This window comes from Panthera onca, chromosome C2, assembly GCF_046562875.1.
Source record: "Panthera onca isolate mPanOnc1 chromosome C2, mPanOnc1 haplotype 2, whole genome shotgun sequence".
Taxonomy (NCBI): domain Eukaryota; kingdom Metazoa; phylum Chordata; class Mammalia; order Carnivora; family Felidae; genus Panthera; species Panthera onca.
In genome coordinates this window covers 54,528,820-54,542,688 of record NC_138347.1, presented here as the reverse complement: position 1 = coordinate 54,542,688, position 13,869 = coordinate 54,528,820, and the positions used below count along the sequence as shown (strand labels likewise).

At 36.0% G+C, this 13,869-nt stretch overlaps 1 protein-coding gene across 7 annotated transcripts in view; it reads right to left on the bottom strand.

The window, feature by feature from the left end:
* BBX (BBX high mobility group box domain containing) overlaps nt 1–13,869 on the bottom strand; it is a 283,637-nt gene that overhangs the window by 158,628 nt on the left and 111,140 nt on the right. For 6 of the 7 annotated variants that reach the window (XM_060640117.3, XM_060640114.3, XM_060640120.3 and 3 more), the window contains one exon: nt 12,395–12,468. The gene's annotated coding sequence lies outside the window, so the exon portion shown is untranslated. The other variant, XM_060640119.3, reaches the window with a different exon arrangement.

Below are 13,869 nucleotides of genomic sequence, written 5' to 3'. Positions count from 1 at the left end.
AGAGAATAGGTGGGTGTTTTCCAACGTTCTGTCTTAACCAGCCATATTTCCTACTTTCACCAATACTCAAAGTTTCAAGCTCTACCTCTCCTAAGCTACATTTATCTTTAGCTTGACTCTCTCCCAAACTCTTACCAATTTATAACTACATCCTATACATAATCCCATGGATATCCTCTCTGCATTTCAAATCCAATCCATTCTACACTGTACCCACCCCCTTCCCCAAATCAGTTTCTACCACCATCTCTCTCCTGGTAGCAGTACTGTCTGAACACCCACGCTTAAATTAAAAACCTATCTCAACACCCCCACTGCTTCCTTCCCTTTTATGATACCCTCTGCAGCCTCAGCACAGGTACTGTCTGTTGCCAAATCCTACGGATTAGTAATTTGGTTGAAGCGACAAGACAGGATGTGTATTCTTTGAGAAACACAGTGAAAGCTGAATTTATAAGCATGAAATACACACAGACACACATACACAAGCTGAATAGTTGGTACCAAGCGTTTGAGAAAATCTTCATTGAAGGAATCCTTAAAACTGAGTATCTATTAATATTTGCCCTGCAAATTGGAAAAAAGACTTATTTGATTTTGTGAGTTGAATATCTCAATTTAACATTTTGAACTACATCCAGACAGGGTATAACCTTCATGTCTCTCACAGTGGTTCCATTTACAACATGCAAACCCTATCAGAAGAACAACTTCTTCTTACCTAGGATTTGCTAAGTCCCTTAAACCAATCTTTCCAATGCCTACCTCTTTTCCCTTCCAATCCATCCCTTTTAAATATCACCTGCTCAAAATTTTCCAGTGGCCCATTTGCTTTTAAGGAGAAAAAACAGTAAACTTACCCTGACATTCAAGGTTCTCTTACATTTGGCTTTTCTAGGTTTTCCATTTTACCTTTATACACAGCCCATCCCAAATGGCAAAAGGGGTCTATTAGCTTTGTCCAGACTTTAGTATTTTCCCCTGTAGGTAGTCTTACTTAGTTTTTCTACCTGAGATTTAAGACCTTCCTCAATTCTTAATGAGGTCTGTCTCTCTTTCCTGCTTAGATTTCCCCTATTATCATATTGTAACTCTGACATTGTCTAAAACAATAACTTGCACGTAGTAGTTCCTAAATACTAAATAGTTCCACGTAGCACTAAATATTTATTAAACAAACAGAGGAACAGAAAATATATTACTTTATCTTTTACACAAAACATTTTTTCCAGTAAAATTACTGAAGACCGTTCAGGCTCTAAAAAGAAACAAAACAGGGCATCTGCGTGGCTCAGTTGGTTAAGCGTCTGACTCTTGGGTTTCGGCTCAGGTCATGATCTCACAGTTCATGAGTTTGAGTCCTGTATTGGGCTCTGCGTGGACAGTGTGGAGCCTGCTTGGGATTCTCTCTCTTTCCCCTCTCCCCCTGCTTCTCTCTCTCTCTTTCTCTCTCTCAAAAATAAATATACTTTTAAAAAAATTAAAGAAATAAGACAGAGCTGAAGAATGCAAACATGCTCATAGATGGGCTAGAAAGGTTTAGAATTTTAATATACACTAATAATTGGAAAAGTATATAATAAGTCTATAAAATTCATGGTTTTTATGGTTAGAATGTACACATAATCAACTAGGAAAAGGCAAAATTGCTATAAAAAGACCACAAACACCTAACACATTCATGTTAGCTTACAGAACAGCTTTTAGAAGGAATCAGGTATTTTCACAGATACTAAATTATCTTCAAAACAAGCTTAGATATATCAATTACAGAAATATTCAAAATTAATAAATATGTCAATTATATTCAAAATTAATTAGTATACCTACTGATATTAGTGACAAAGACCAAGTTGTATTAGTTCATGCTCATGTGCATGAAAATTATTATGAAGTAAGTACTTTCACAGAGTTAGCACTTTCTGCAAATGTAGAAAAATACTTGCTTCTCTTGGATCAATTAATTGTGAAATGTTAAACCAGTGACCTAAAAATGAAGGGAAATTTTGCTTCTCTAATTTATGAATTAACTAGCAGAGTTAACTCATGACTGAATTAGGTATTTAAATTTTTAAAATGTTTTATAGTTATCAGGTTCAGAGAATCAATTTATGAAATGGCTGTCATACTTTAAAAGCCATTAAGAGGGGCGCCTGGGTGGCGCAGTCGGTTAAGCGTCCGACTTCAGCCAGGTCACGATCTCGCGGTCTGTGAGTTCGAGCCCCGCATCAGGCTCTGGGCTGATGGCTCGGAGCCTGGAGCCTGTTTCCGATTCTGTGTCTCCCTCTCTCTCTGACCCTTCCCCGTTCATGCTCTGTCTCTCTCTGTCCCAAAATAAATAAAAAACGTTGAAAAAAAAATTTAAAAAAAAAAAAAAAAATAAAAGCCATTAAGAATTCATAATACATTTCGTTGTCTTGCTAAAATAGTATTTGAAAAAAAAAAGTTTATAAAACTTTACTGTAATACTTAAATAATTTATTTCAGGTAATAATTGTTAATACCAAGAATATAAAGTAATAATAATCCTAAAGTAACTACAATCCACTTAATGATAGATGACATCAATATTTTCATATGCTTGAGTTTTGATTAGGTTTTAATAAATTGCAAAAAAAACTGGGGGAAATCTAAAAATCAAACCTCTATCACATATGACTGTGTAGAAAATATTTTAAAGTATCTAACCATATAAAGCACAAACATTATTCTTTCCTAATGATTCAAATCAAGTCCATCCTGTATTCAATAAAGACTTCCAATGGAATAAAGATGCGTACACGATGAAGCTGGACATTTCTTTTATTGTGAATGGAGACAATAAAATGCCTGAAATTCAATTTCAAGGAATGGTTAAGAAGCCAAAAAAGTCAAATTCCACTTTTTACTTACTGTCCATTTTGAGAACAAACACATTTTCTCAACAGTGCCTGTCAAGTTCTGGATTGGCATTGCATCTTCTGGCATTTTTAATCCTCACAACAACCTTATAGATCAGTATTCACTCCATTTCACAGATGAACCTAGGTAACTTTCCCACAACCCAATCACAGTAAAAGCAGAGTCAGGTTAGTCTTGAGTCCATCTGAATCCACAGCCCTCGTTTCTAAGGATCAAGCTACAGCTCAAACAAACAAAAGTGACACATTTAAATCTGTCTTCCATAAGAAAACCTTTAAGGGGCGCCTGGGTGGCGCAGTCGGTTAAGCGTCCGACTTCAGCCAGGTCACGATCTCGCGGTCCGTGAGTTCGAGCCCCGCGTCAGGCTCTGGGCTGATGGCTCGGAGCCTGGAGCCTGTTTCCGATTCTGTGTCTCCCTCTCTCTCTGCCCCTCCCCCATTCATGCTATGTCTCTCTCTGTCCCAAAAATAAATTAAAAAAAAAAAAAAAAAAAAAAAAAACGTTGAAAAAAGAAAACCTTTAAGTTTTTGCCTATCCATATTAATCTCCAGGAAGCAATAGTGAGTATTTATGCAGTTGACAATCTAGAGGCAAGAATAAGAATGTGTATAAGCAATATGAAGTAAAACTTCTAGAGTATTTTTTTCTTAGGCACATTATAAATTCTAATGTATGAAATATTTTATTACAATAGAAATAATCCATAAAAAATTCTAGGATTGTGATGATTAAAACTCATAAAAAGAGACAAAACTGGTACACCTTTACCATCAACAAGATAGATTATAAAAGCCTTATTAGAGAGATTTATTTTATGTTCTCTAAAAAGCGAAACTCTTCAGTGACTACTAAAGGCAACACCTACCATTTTAAGAGAAACAACTAACGTTTCAAACCTGAAAGCTATCATTCCTTTAAAAAGGGTTCACATCACCAAATGAATTGAACGATGAGTCATATGCTTCCTCAAACAGCGAGACAAAACCACTGCTACAGCAAGAGCTTTGTTATTTCACAAGGAGATGGTCTGCGGCTACTGATTTCAAACTTTACCATTGTCTCTTTTACATTATCATGTACCTAATGTGAAGACTTGGGAACTCTAATAATGCTGAAAACACAGTAGGTATTCAAAACTATTTTGAGGGCATGGTTCAGAGTTTCATGTATGTGTCCATCCAGGTGGTGCCTGGATGGACAGAAGGACATACACGACTCTGTGCATGCATGCACCTCACATTTTGTAGGTTTCAGTGTCTCTCTAATCTGGCAATTCTTCATTGGAATTAGTGTGGCAGAACTGAGAATGTTTTAGGACAGTGTTCATCAGATAAACGGTAGCCTTTTATTATTTAAGCCTTCTTTAGAGCCACTTCCTCCCCGTGCAGCTGGCTCTCTCAAGAAATCTGTGCACTGTAAGTGCCTAATGGCAATGTTTAGTGCCTTAAAACATCACCTGAAGTGGACCACTTCGGCCATGAAGAGACACTTGATAATAAATGGTCTTACAGTAAATGTTAAGGAACACTGAAATAGTTACATGATTTAGCTGCTTTTTAAGAATAGTAATGGCAGAGGCAGAACAACTGCAAACTAAACTAAGCAAATTGTACAAGTCTATATAAAACCAAGACACAACATTCTTATCCATCATCTTCACAGATTAATTCAAATACAGAAATGCCCTAAAGATAAACACCACCACTGCCCTCCCCCCACCCTGCAAGAATAAAACACCTAACTGTGGACTTCAGCTTACATTTTTGGTATGTATTAACTGAATCCAGGTACCATACACACAGCATCTCTTCAAGCCCCGTTGAACCAACTTCCCTCCTCTAAATCTCAGACATTCACATGCATTCCACTCGCAGGGCTGCTGATTGACTGTTAGGGAAGTACTTGGTAAAGGTCTTAATAAACCCTTGTTGACTCAATGCATGCTATAAAGGAGTCAATAGGCACCCAGAAACTTTCTGCTGCTCATTTTAAGTTCTTCAGCCCTTTTAACATTTATTGATTATAGGACTAACTGCCAACTGAAAAGCACAGAGAGACTTTTACTTTTGAAGAATGGCTTAATTCTCCCTCAATCCAGACTGGGAAAAATAATTATCTGCAGGTAGACCAGGGGATGCATATTAACACCAAGTTCAATGAATATAGGGTCAACAAAACATGAATTCTGGTAATACTACTTTATCAAATGTTTACTAAACAAAACAACTTCCATATGCCAAACACTGTTTCCAGATTTGGGGGATGCAGCCATGAACAAAAAGACTCCAATGTAAAACTAAGTTCCTTAGTTTCTTGAAGAGGTTATATGAAGAAACTATATGCATACACTCATACATACTTACTACTTACACTTAAATGTGTACGTACAGAATATCCAGTAAATGCAGTATATATTTTACACTAAAATACACGGAAATTTTGACAAGTATGTTATGAGAAATTTGGCACCATTAGATCCATTTATTTTCCTGGGAAAACACACTTCTCTATAATAGAGATCAAAGGGAATACCAATGTCAGGATAAAAATACTTAATTTAGGGGTGTCTGGGTGGCTTAGTTGGTTGAGCATCAGCCTCTTGATTTTGGCTCAGGTCATGATCCTAGGATCATGGGGATTCATCCCCACAAGGCATGGAGCCTGCTTGGGATTTTCTCTCTCTCTCTCTCTCTCTCTCTCTCTCTCTCTCTCTCTCTCTCCCCCTCCCTCTGCCCCTCTTTTCCCCACCTTCTCTCTCTAAAACAAACAAAAATTAAATTAAAAAAATAAAAATTTAATTTATTCCTGACATTTCAGGGAAGTATTAATGCATGGAATGAAGTCATGCCTGAATTTATACTGTCCTTAACTAGTAAATACCATAATCAGTAGACTAATTTTATTGTTCAGAAGAAATATTCTACTAAAATGTACTGTATACAAAGCTTTTGAGTTTGAGTCATTCTTGTAAATAGTTTTAGAGTGAAATTGAAATCAAAAGTAGATAAGAATCAAGGGGCACCTGGAAGGTCAGTCAGTTAAGCATCTAAACCTTGATTTCTGCTCATGTCATGATCTCATATTCATGAGATCAAGCCCCAAGTTGGGCTCTGTGCTGACAGTACGGAGCCTACTTGTGATTCTTTCTCTCCCTCTTTCTGCCTCTCCCCTGCTTACTTGCACATGTGCCATGTAGTCTTCTCATAAACAAACATTTTTTAAAAACTTTAAAAAAATGGGGCACCTGGATGGCTCAGTCAGTTGAATGTCCAACTTCGACTCAAGTCATGATCTCACGGTTCATGAGTTTGAGCCCCGCGTCAGGCTCTGTGCTGACAGCTTGAAGCCTGGAACCTGTTTCTGATTCTGTGTGTGTGTGTGTGTGTGTGTGTGTGTGTGTGTGTGTCTCCACCCCTCCCCTGCTCACGCTCTGTCTCTCTCAAAAACAAACATTAAAAAAAAAACAACCTTAATAAAAAGTAAATAAGAGTTAAAATACCTTTCAACCAATTAAACTAACATCCACAAAATTAGACCACTGCTCAATGGCTTATCCTTTAATCTATAAATACACAAGGTGAGATGATAAATTTTATAAATCAATTTAAAATTATTTTTACACGAAGATGTTTAAGTCTCCGAATTTTGTTTCTTTTGATTAAATTTTGTTTTAGATAGGCATCAAATCATCAGAAACTGAAATTATTCAAGAGATACAATAGGTACACTTACAATAATTCAAAGATAAAACTAAGAGACTTAGATGGAGTCTATATCAATATCCAACAAGTAAATGTACTATTAACCCATAACGAATCTCAAACATCCACCAATTGATTTATCTAATAGAAAAGATACACTACATATAGAAAGAAAGAAGTACTACACAGATGGTCAATGAATTATATTTAGGCTATTATTTGAGAAATCCTAGCAATCATTACCTGACTTATGAGCTGATATCAGAGGAAAGGAGAGAAGAAGAAGGAAAAAAAGGGATAAAAAAGGGAGTGAGGGAGGTAAACAGGTAGATATAACAGGTAGACATAACAGATTTAGGACTTCTTGACTTCTGTTGGCATTACTTTAAATACACAATCTTTTCTTTCCATTTGCCAAAATCTTAAGTATAGCTAACTCCTGATCAATATGTGCGTCCACATATACACAAAATTGTTTTGATAAATACAGTGCAGTACTGGAAATATATTTTCTCTCCCTTATGATTTTCCTAATAACATTTTCTTTTCACTAGCTTGCTTTATTATGGCATATAATAATTTATTAATATACTTATTATTAAATTTTAATAAATTAAAATTTATTATGGCATATAATACATAAAACACACAAAATGTGTGTTAATTGACTTTATGTTACAGGTTAAGTTTCTGGTCAACAGTGGGCTGTTAGTAGGCAAGTTTTTGTGGAGTCAAAAGTTACACGCAGATTTTCAACCTGCAATTGGTTGGCGCTCCTAATAATGGCGTTATTCAAAGGACAACTCTACATGCCATTTCCCTGTTTGAGTTCACAAACAACTCAAAGTAAAAGAACACTGCCTAGAAAAATGTGAATTGGCTTGATTATAGTAAACAGAAATAGGTATAACCCAAAAGAGTAATTGAGTTACTCTTCATACTAATTTTCAAATATATTCTATTCCTATAACCAATGAATACACATGGAAATCAACTTTTCAATGATGTAATTCCTCCATTACACAAATCACTCTGATTTTCAGTTCTTACACTTGATTCTTTCACTTGTAAGAAACTCATTTTCATGCATGGTGACTTCAAAGTGGAAGAAATATGAATTCAGTGATTCCAAATGTCTCCCACCTCAAAGATACAATGATATTTTTAGAATTTTAAACTGTAATAAGTGAGGTTTTCTTGTTTATAGATTCATAGAAAGTATTTTTTTTAACGTTCACTTCACTTTTCGGTACAAAAACGTGATTACTTCTGCTATGAATTGACTTAATAGCCCTCAAATTCAGAGGGTAAAGCCCCACATCCTAATGTGACTGTACTTGGAGATAGGCCTGAAAAGTAGGTAAAGGTCAAGTAAGATCATAGAGTAGGACCACTATCCAACAGAACTAGTGTCCTGTTAAGAAGAGGAAGAGACCCCAGAGCTTGCTACTCCATACACACAGAGAAAAGTCCATGTGAGTACACAGCAAGAAGGTGGCCGTCTACAAGCCAGGAAGGGAGACCTCAGCAAAAACAGAATTTGCCTGTATCCTGTTCATGATGGACTTTAGACCACAGAACTGTGAGAAAATAAATCCCTGTTGTTTGACCACCCAGTCTGTGGTATTTTATTATGGCAGCACAAGAAGACTAGATCATCTCTAAAACTAAAGAGCTTACAGTTTTTAGGTAGTTTTTACTGATAATCCAGTCAAATAACTGACAGTTACAATGATGATCCATTTATACAGGCACGTGGGTGGTTCAGTCAACTGAGTGTCCACTCTTGATTTCAGCTCAGGTCATGATCCTAGAGTCGTGGGATGGAGCCCCATGTTAGGCACTGTGCCAAGTGGGGAGCCTACTTAGTATTCTATCTCTCTCTCCTTCTACCCCTCTCCCCACCTGCATGCACACACTCTCCCTCTAAATTAAAACGACAAAAAAAAAAAAAAAAAAAGACAACCCATTTATAAAGTGAAGAATTTGGAACAATTTGAAGAGCAATTTACTCCCTCAAATTATTTTACATGTTTTCCTAAATTAAACAAATGAAACTGTCATTTTAGAGACAGCATGCAGCTTTGACCCATAAGAGGTATCAACTATGGTGTACCTGATTCTGAGAGTAGGAGGGGATAATATCAATAGAGAAGGTCTTGAAGGAGTCTAAATAATTTAACCCTCATTAGAAAATAGTAACAGGAAGCTCTCTCTGCCCTTGGGTGCTGTCCCCATGTTTTAATAAAAATACATTTTTCCACTGAAACAAAAAGAGGAAAACTGTTACATAAAATCTTAATAGAAATGTTGATTCTTTTGAAACCAAATGGCATTTACTCTACATGGTAAAGAAAATTTCATTGGAACTCTCTCCTGTTCTTGTACCTTGCATCAAGATTTCATCAAATGTGATTTAATCCAGACCTTATTACTATTCAGAGCGAAGGGCACATATCTACATTTGGCAGTCACACTGTCCTTAAAACTCCTGTATTTTCAGTGTAAGAAGTGAATTATTAGATCATAGGGTGGGCTAATATTTCTGCAGGATTTACTCTTTCTCTTGCTGTTAAGAATAAAGCCACTCTGGGACACATGGATGGCTCAGTAGGTTAAGTGTCTGACTCCTGACATCAGTTCAGGTCGTGATCTCATGGTCCTGATATCAAGCCCCAGGTCAGGCTCCACACTGATAGCACAGAGCCTGCTTAGGATGTTCTCTTTCTTCCTCTCTCTGCCCCTCCCCGCCTCACACACTTGCTCTCTCTCTCTCAAAATAAATGAACTTCAAAAAATAATAGTAATAAAGCCAAAACCACCCTGTACTTTCAGTAGAACTGTAGGAGAATATATAGGTTCTTACACATTAAGGACAATATATTAAAACACGTTGGAGGTATGCTTCTGTGTTTATATATAAATATACACACATTTTACATATACATACACTGTCAGATGTCTGTGAAAGGTATTTTACAGTGCATTCAAGATTCTTAAACTCTGACCACAATTTTCTTTTTTTAACTACCATTTCTTGAGTGCTTCCTATGTGCCAGGTGCTACATCAGGCACTTGACATACTTCTTTTAACTCTCACAGTCCTACAAGGTAGAGATCAATACAAGTAAGTCTATTAAATATACTAGAACCCCTTACTCTATGATGGGACAAGTTCCAACGCTTGAAACATCAATAAACTCCTTAGAACTTGTCACAGAGAGGGTACCATAGTTCACTGTATTCTTTTTGGATTAATAAAAATGAAGGGATTCGTGGTCAAATAATTTTACATGTTAAAGAGATTCATTATAAAGAACGAATGGACATTTGGAAGCTTAAAATACTGCATGCACTCTGTCTCTCCAAAAGAGCCATAGGTTCAGATATTACAGGTAAAATATGCACTGTGCATCCCAATCAGCCTTTCCTTGACCATGAGACATGTTCTGGTAATGAAATGAGAGGTAGTGACATGTACCACTTACAACCAACAGTTTTTCACGTTTCCACTATCATTCCTTTTTTTTCTTCCACTTTAAGAGTTATGCATCCCAGGGGCACCTGGGTGGCTCTGTCGGTTAAGTGTCTGACTCTTGATTTCGGCTCAAGTCATGATCTCACGGTTCATGAGTTTGAGCCCCACCTTGGGCTCCAGGCTGACAGCACAGAGACTGCTTGGGATTTTCTCTCTCTCTCTCTCTCTGCCCCTTCCCTGCTCGTGCTCTCTCTCTCAAAATAAATAAATAAATGAAGGAGAAGGAAAAGAAAAGGAAAGAAAAGAAAGAAAGTTCTGTATCCCAGAAAGGTTGCTTCTTTAGGTTTGGTCCAGGGACAAAGAGGACATTGAGCACAGTGGCAGCTGATTCATCAAGAACATGAACAAGAGTGAGAAATAAATTTTTACTGCTATAAACCACTCAGATTTGGGAATTCTTTGGATAATGAAACATAACTTTGCCTAAACTGAATGATACATCATGTTTCCTACATTTATTGGACTCTAGCATCTTTTTGCCATGTAACATCTTCCAGGATCTGCTTCCTAAATTACTCTTGGTTTCACACGGCATCTTTTCTGTTTCTTAGTTAATACTGTATTTAAGATGATCATAAATGTAAGCTAGAAGTATATAGTGTTAGTCATCTTCAATTAGGCTTCTTAAATTTTATCAGCAATTTGAATTTATGTCAGTTTCTTATAGTCAATAAAAAACATTTTATTGAAATTATCTGATTAACATTCAGAAATCACAGATCAGAGGGCTACTTAAGTCAAGACCACCATACTAATGCTGATGAACAACTTAGTTTCCTGAACAGATCAGATAAAGTTTCCAGCTTTACTTTCTAGATATGTATTCATATTTAGCAAATTCAGAATATTGCCACAAATTTAATTTTCTTTAGGCCTCACTATATTCAACTCCCTTCAGGATTAACAATGGAGAAGAACAAATTTAAAATTTCAGTATCAATATTCAAATATCTATAGTCTATTCTGCTGACCCAGTAAAACCAAAATCAACTGTGCACTAAACTGGCAGTCTTAAATCCAGAATCTGTATTTGAAACTTAATTGTGCCTCCAAGGATAGCACAAAAAGGAGGAAAAATGATAACCAAGTCCCAACTTCTCAGTGGCATTTAAGATTTTGCTGGCGTTTAAATATCCAAGTAAATAGACATTCAAGCTAAGGTGTACATGGGTTACTGTATGTACAATCTTAGACAATGACATTCAGCAGAAGGGCTCAGAAGCCTTACATTTATACCCACGTCATAAAAGCAATATTCAATCATATACTTACTAAAACATGAAGGTAGCCACAGATATTCTAGACAGATTTGAAAAGCTAACAAATCAAAATAATTAAAAACAGGAAAAGATTTAAGATTAATTTTCTATTAATCAGAAAATTAACGAATAAGTTCATAAAATAAACCCTAAAAACTACAACTAAACAATATCTACTAGATTTGTTCATCTTAATTTACATCAAATTCCTGTCTTTAAAGCATCAGTTCACCACAAAGTGTTCAGACATCAGCAATCACACCTTCGAGTCGCAGAAAGAGACAACTCTATGCATTTAAGTAGCCATTAAGATTAATCTTAAAATACTATTGCCATATCTTAAAACTATTTAAAAAAAAAACTCTTCTCCTCTGAAAGTAACTTATATACAAGAGGACAGAGTTATAGTATCTGTGAGTTTTAGAGTTTGATATAATTTGTCACATATATATTTTACAATCTCAAGTTTTTCTTCACTGTGTGGTTTTCATATTCAAACAGTTTCATAATGCTGCTACACCTGCCTCTATTATTTTTAGCAGATTAAAAAAATACTCCATAATGCTCTGATACAAATTCATTTTTCAGTTAAAGCCAAAGGCAGTGCAAACAAAAATAACTTATGGAGACTAGACCCATTTAATACTTATTTAGGTACATAACCTCTACATATTCAGGACTTGAATAAATTGGACGTTCCACCAACAGGTCATTACCGTGGGGAAACTAATCAGAGATTTTGACATAATTTTTTTAAATTCATGATTTTAAAGGAAAATTTAACTTACTTGATGATGGAGATTAAAATGTCACTTTAAGAAAAAGTGATTCACTAAAAAAGACAAAAACCACACAAAGGTATCACCCTTCCCTGATCACTATGGAAGGTGAACATATCAGATAGGAAAAAGCGGAGACCAGCTTGGACAGCACATAGTTCTTGCCGGCTTCACTGCTTCCAGCTAAGTATGATGCACCTGTGATGCTGCTCTTACCGGTCAAGTCAAGACTTTCCATTGTGATTTGAATGGAACATCAGAATTTCCAGCTTCTGTGATGCAGCAGGATTCTGTGAAAGACCAAAAGCAAATGGTGAGCCGTGAAGGACTTTAAAAAAAGCTGACACTTCTTGTCCTTTAGCAAAATTATACCCCCAAAATGAGTAATGGCCAAACAACCAAAACAGGCATATTAATAAAAATTCCTTTGCTAACACGATTTAGAGAAAGTGGCCTAAAATGTTTATGGTCAATTTTAATTTAACAAAAAAGACAGTCACTAAAATTATTCAACGGAAATTCTGAGATTGAAGTTATAGATAGGCAATAACTTGTCAGGCTTTTGGCTAAAATCAAGTGTAGAATTACACACAAATCCACTGGAAAAACAAGACATTAAACGGACATTCTAACTAGATTCAAGTTATTTTAAATGACTGGTCCAATCAAACCAGATAAACTGTGGTTCAGGTATTAATCTTATCATTTTTCTTTCAAATGTTTTAAAGATGAGGGGCGCCTGGGTGGCTCAGTCGGTTGAGCGTCCGACTTCGGCTCAGGTCACGATCTCGCGGTCAGTGAGTTCGAGCCCCGCGTCAGGCTCTGTGCTGACTGCTCAGAGCCTGGAGCCCGTTTCAGATTCTGTGTCTCCCTCTCTCTCTGACCCTCCCCCGTTCATGCTCTGTCTCTCTCTGTCTCAAAAATAAATAAATGTTAAAAAAAAAAAAAATTTAAAAAAAATGTTTTAAAGATGAGTGAAGCAACACAGTTTTGTTTTATCTTGTTTTTTGTTTTTTTTTTTTTTTTAAGGTGAGGAGTAAGGGGAGACATCCACAGAGAAAAAAATGTTACCAAAAAAATTACTTTCTAGCTAAAAGTGATGAAGTAAACATAGGAAAGAGGATCAAAATCAGCGAAAGGTTGTCCACAAAAACTAAATGGAACATTTGACATTAATAATACTGCAAATATAGACATATAACTAAGTTGTATCACTTTTAAGAATTCAGTTATTTCAGTTTCTAGGTGAGATACATTTATTTAGTTGCTAGGATGCTCTAATGGTAATACTAAATTCACATTCAACTAAGACAGAATTTCCCACCCCTTTGCCGGTTGTATTTCTTTACAATCAGCAGGCTACTCCGTACTCTAGAAACTGGATATCATGTACTGGCTTACAGCTCTATCAATATTATTAGTCATTTTGTGACATAACTCAAGCCTTTTACTGAATCAGCCACTATGACATGGAAGCACTTACATTAAATATCAAAAATATGTAATGATTCATCTGAGTAATCCTATCTAGACTTAAGACAATTCAGTTACCACCCAGTGCTATTGAAGAAAACAGCTGCAAACAACGAACAAAATATTAAATGGTCTCATGTGGCTTCATACAAGTTACTACTCATACACCCATATTTTTTAAAACAAGAGTATGGATGAAATGATAAATCCAGATCTTT